This window comes from Sorex araneus, chromosome 1, assembly GCF_027595985.1.
Source record: "Sorex araneus isolate mSorAra2 chromosome 1, mSorAra2.pri, whole genome shotgun sequence".
NCBI lineage: Eukaryota > Metazoa > Chordata > Mammalia > Eulipotyphla > Soricidae > Sorex > Sorex araneus.
The window spans coordinates 432,488,030-432,493,994 of record NC_073302.1 but is presented as its reverse complement, the minus strand read 5'-3'; positions in this window follow the sequence as shown (position 1 = coordinate 432,493,994).

Sequence of the window (5,965 nt, the reverse complement as noted above, 5' to 3'; positions counted from 1 at the left end):
CAGGATTTTGATGAAGAAGTCTGACTGTCTCATTGGTGGGTGGCCATGTGGTCTTTTGACGTCCAGTGGAATCCAGGCGGTAACAGCTCTAGTCCAGCGGTCATCTCTGAATCACATTACATGACCGGCCCATCTAATTTTTGATGTCTTGGCAAATGAGACAGAGTCCCTGATTCTTGACAGTTGACAGAGGTTGGAACTCCGGATTCCTTCTCTCACTTGAGTGAGATGTGATACTCCAAGCATAGCTCTTTCGATTCCTCTTTGGGATACCCGAATCACATTCTCATCCTGTTTGTGTAGGACACAGGTCTCTGAGGCATGTTAGTGCAGGAAGAATGGTGGAATCGAAAAGATGTTCCCGGAGTCGGAGGTCCTTCAGCCTCTTAACCACTTCTTTGATGCTCTTGAAGGCATTCCACGCTGCTGTCTTCCTCCTGTGCAGTTCTGGCGCCAAGTCATTCTTCATGTTGAGTTCTTGACCCAGGTACACATAGCTGCTGCATTTGGAGATGTTCGTTCCATTGAGAGCAAATGGAGCATCAGGGACTAGTTCCTTTGCATTCCAAATTCTCCCTTTTTCAAATCAAATTCACTTCCTACACTCCAAATTCACTCTTTGCAAATCAAATCTACCCTTTTGCTTACTATTATGTATGAAATAAAATGTTTAATTTTAATAATAACTTTACACTTATTTATTTGTATATTAAAGTTAAGAAAATATTTGTGTGAACAATTTTTGTCTTCCAAAAGGTGAATTTAAGGTCCCAAACGAATAACAAAACTACATTTATCAGTATTAAAAAGCAACAAAGGGGACGAGTGTGATAGAACAGTGAATAGGGTGTTTGCCTTGTATGTGGCCTTCACAATCTGTCCCCAGCACCCCCATATGGTTCTCTGTACCTGCTGGGAGTAAAGCTTCGTTATAGACCCAGGAGTAAGGCCTCCAAACCAAATGTAAATTAAAAAATAAAACAAAAGGCAGATAGTTGTACTGAGATAAGAAGAACATCCAACTATGTTTCTTATGTTAGCTAAAACAAAATAAAATTTCACAGAAAGAATGAGATTTAAAGAATAATATAAGATACTTCAGTCAAACCAAAGAAAGCAGAAAATTAAAAGAACATTTAAAACTAAAGAATTCAATGAAACATAAAGGACCCTTTGGTAATAAAAGTGGTGAAATATATAATTATGATATAATAGTCCTGAGCATTGATGAAATGCTCACAGATCAAATCTTATATAAACAAAAGTCTATTGATGTGATAGAGGAGACAGAAACACAACTATAGATAGATATTAAAATAGCAAACATTATTATGATAGCAGTGTGATAAAATTGAATTAGAATACATAGCAGAATTGCATATCAGATTTTCTTTGTGATATCATTGATAATTTTTAATTGCACACATACCAAGGAATAAAGTAGTAAAGTTTATGAAATATAAATGACAAGTCATATTTTTCATCATAATTTACTTAAATTAGGGCATAAGAAACTCTCAAAATATCAAGCCCCAAAACAAACAAATCCATGATCACTATCCCTACAGAATTAAAACTTTTAACATGTTACCCAGTAGTTACATATAAATTAGAAGTAATTAAAATGTAAAGTCAGTTTTAGGATCATGTTGGCCATATAATGTTCTTAGTAGCCATGAGGAGTTAGTAGTTCATATGAATTATGGAACAATAAAGATATTCTACATATTTGTATCTTCACCTGAAATTCCATTGCATAGAATTACTTTTAGTAAATAGAATTCACGAGCACATAAACACCCTGCAAGGAAACAGATTCCCAAGCATCTTTAATCTAAGATACAGACTGATGTTAAGATGGTATGGATACTGTTAACAAAGGCAAATAAATATTCATATTTAATAACTATCTCACAAAGCATAAGAGAAAACACTAACATTTCAGGATAAAAATATAACAGAAACATTAACCAATAATTCATAAGGGCATACTAATAAAAAGAGAGCATATGAAAATCTCATCAATAAAATATCATTTCTCAACTATCAAATTAGTAATGATAAAATTTCATATATTTATGCTAATGAATGTGTGGCAAGTTTGTTATTTATAAGTGACTGAGACAAATAGTAAAAACTTGTGATAAAATTATTCTAGAGTTCTCCTCCTAGCAGTGGTGTCTTGAATGACTACATATTAGTATCTCTTAGAGAACTTTTATTTTATTTTATTTTTTTTCTTTTTGAGTCACACCCGGCGATGCACAGGGGTTACTCCTGGCTCATGCACTCAGGAATGACTCCTGGCAGTGCTCGGGGGACCATATGGGATGATGGGAATCAAACCTGGGTCAGCTACATGCAAGGCAAACGACCTACCCGCTGTACTATCACTCCAGCCCTTAGAGAACTTTTAGGTGTTCCTGAGTCTCCATGCCCACAGATCTTTATTTCATTTTTTTTGAATGGAACTTGGGGGGCATTGATTTTTTTTTAAGTTTTGATGAATTTGATGTGCAGACTGAGAACCATTACTCTAGAGATGTATCTTCGGGGTTGGGGGTCCGATCAAAAGTCAACTGGAGTGTGGGGCTTGAGAGGAAGAGGTATTTTTATGCTCACTGTGTGGTTTCTCATACAAAGCTCTACCAAGCTCCGAGGGACTGCCAGTGGTGGGAAGTGACTCAGGGCAGAAGACTTTGTGGTAGACAAGGCATAGAGGAGCTTGGACAGATCCTTGGACAGATCCTTGCTCAAGAACGACCCACGGGAGCACGCTGGTTTATTATGTGCTTAAATGGAAAGATGCCGAGTTACATAAAAAGTGGAGTGACATCTAAAGTGGTCAGAATAACAGAAACTTGGCAACAGTGCTAGGACAGACGCTAGAGGAGAAGCAAGACCCGAGTCCTTCTCATCGGTGCAAGAACCAGATGGCCCCTCCCCACAAGATGCCTTGATATTGTAATCTCCTAGAACTTGGATGGTACTTCAGATAGAAGCAAGCAAGGAATGGGACACAGAACGGATGGAGACTGCCCTGAAATTCAGGACTAAGGGGTTTTGTTTCTGTTTTTTTTTTTGTTTTAATTCTGACTTTAAATGAAGAGTTTGTAGTCGGAGATATTTGTGCATTATCCGACTCATTCAGCACGAGAATCCCAATAGGCAATTTTGTTCTAATCCTAGTTATACAGGTGATAGTGCTTTTTGATTCAGAAAGTAATTTACATTTGTAACACTTTTTGGGCTTCAGATTCTTTGATAGTCTAGAATCAATTCACAAGGTTTTATGACATGCCATATTGTGGTATGCATCTGGTGTCATGTAAGAATGCTTTTTGTATCTTTGGATAGCTTTTATTGATGTGTAATTATATACATTATTTTGGTGTCAGGTGCGTAATATCTGATTACTTTTGAAGAAATCATCTCAGTAAGTCTATTTATCACCTTAGCAACTTCCAAATTTACAAAAGGTTATTCCTGATTGTAATCCCCATGCTACATTTGCTACATCTCCTTGACTTTTGTTTATTTTGTATCTAGACGTTTATCCCTCTTGATCCCATCCACTCATTCTATTCACCCACCCCAACCCTCAGCCCCTCTATTCCCATAGTATGTTTTCTGTCTATAATTTTTTTTTTAGATTTCACATATAAGTGAAATCATATGCAATTTATCTTTCTCTGTTGGACTGGTTTAGTTTGGCATAATACTCTCTAGGTTCATCCATGTTGACAAAAATGGTCAAATTTTTCATTGTTTATGACTATGTGTATTCCTCTGTGTGTGCGTGTGGGTGTGCTTGCTGTATCTTTATTTTCCATGCTTCAGTTAATGGACACTAAAGTTGTTTACATATCCAGACTCTAGTAAATAATGCTACAAAGAACAAAGGGTCATTAGCTTCTTGAACTTGTGTTTTCATTTTTTAAATTGCTACATCTTAGGGTAGTGTTATTTATTTGTTTATTTTTTTAGTTCCGGCCAGGGTCTCACACATCTATGACAAACGCTCTACCACTTTGTCTCTTCCTTAGCACTGTTTTATTATTTTTTATTTTTAAAAGCCCTCATACAATTTTCCACAGTGCTGCACCAATTTACATTGCCATAATAGTGTTTTCTTTTTGAAAGACCTCCTTACTAGTAGTCATTTCTTGCCTTTTTGATAATGGCCATTCTAAGAGGAGAGAATGTGACTTTGATTTCCCTGATAATTAGTAACATTGAGCATCTTTTTGTACACGTATTGGCCTTTTGTGTATGTTATTTGGAAAAAACTGTTCTCTTGAAAATTTAGTTGTATGTGTTCTTTTTCTATTTTGGTATTAATAGTTTATTAGAAAAAAATGATTTGCAAATGTTTCCTATCATGCACTGGGTTGTATTTTCATTTTGCTGATGTAAAGTTATTAAGAATAATCTCTTACGCTTGTTTGTATTTCTTTTGTATCAGTTGTAATGACTCCTCTTTCATTTCTGATTTTTTCCTTTGTATTTCTTTTGTTCGAGCGGGCACCAGTAACGTCTCTTATTGAGAGACTTATTGTTACTGTTTTTGGCATATCCAATACGCACAGGTAGCTTGCCAGGCTCTGTTGTGAGGGCGAGATACTCTCGGTAGCTTGCCGGGCTCTCCAAGAGGGACGGAGGAATCGAACACGGGTTGGCCGCATGAAAGGCAAAAGCCCAACCGCTGTGCTATCGCTTCTTTTGTATCGGTTTTAGTTACTCCTCTTTAATTTCTTATTTTATCTCTGTCCACTTTTCTTCTTGGTAAGTCTAGTTAAGGATCTGTCCATATCTTTTCAAAGAACCAGCTATTTTATTTAGCATTTCTACTGCATTTTTAGTCTATTTCTACTCTAACTTAAGAGGGCTAGAATTAAGTTGTTTGAGTTTTTCCGTGTTTCATTTTTTTCTAACTTTACACAGAATGGTTTACAAAGTTGTTCATAATACAGTTGTTTCATGCATCCAGTGTTCCAACACCAACCCCACCACCATTGTTCCATTTCCCTCTACCACAGACCTCGGTTTCCCATCACCCAACCACACCACATCACCACCCACCCACCCACCCAGTCTGGCCCCTTGTCAGGCGCAAAGTAATTTATTTTGTCCTGCTTTATTACAACAAAATGGTAAATGCAATTACAAAAAAACTCAATAAAAGAAAATTTGTGAAAATTATTATATTTGACAATGGGGATGTCAAAGTCGTTGAGATTTTACTGAGCTGTTTGTTGTCAGTTGAGCCTTCTGTGTTATTGTTTTGCTTTATTATGCTTAGTAGGTGTGTAAGCTACTTTCCCCATCTAATTTGCTGTGCTCCCACTGAGCAGTCAGTATTATGAAATTTGGAGGTGTCGTCTGCCCGTGTACACAGCTACACACTCCACAATCTGCAGAACTGGGATGATGCTTGGGCTCAGCATCTCTTGAGATTAGTTGTGAAGCTGTGACGTGAGGGCCATATATGTGCCAGTAGCTATGAAGCATCGTGTGGCTGCCTGGGGCAATACATGGGGAGAAGGTAGTTACTCACACCCACTCCAAGAAGGCCCCAGAGGTTTCAGCCTGAAGACCCACGTACCTGGGAGATTTGTTGGCTTGGCGTCTCTGCCGAGATTCGAGATTGTCCTTGCTTCTTAAGGTAAGTCTGGGTCACTCTACCTTCCCTCTTAGAACTGCTTCCGTAGCATCCTAAAGATGCTTTCGTATTAGACTTCCAATAGCCCCAAATACTATTTTTTCATCTTTGATTTACTTATCCAGTAGGATAGAATATTGTTTACTTCCCAGCTTGTATTTTTAAAATTTTTCTTGTTGCAGTGGATTTTTAGTTCATACCAATTGTAAACAGAAAAGATTCTTGATAGGATTTCAGTCTTTTGGATTTATTGATACCTGTTTTATGGACATAACATGTAGAGAAAGAATATTCCATGTACAC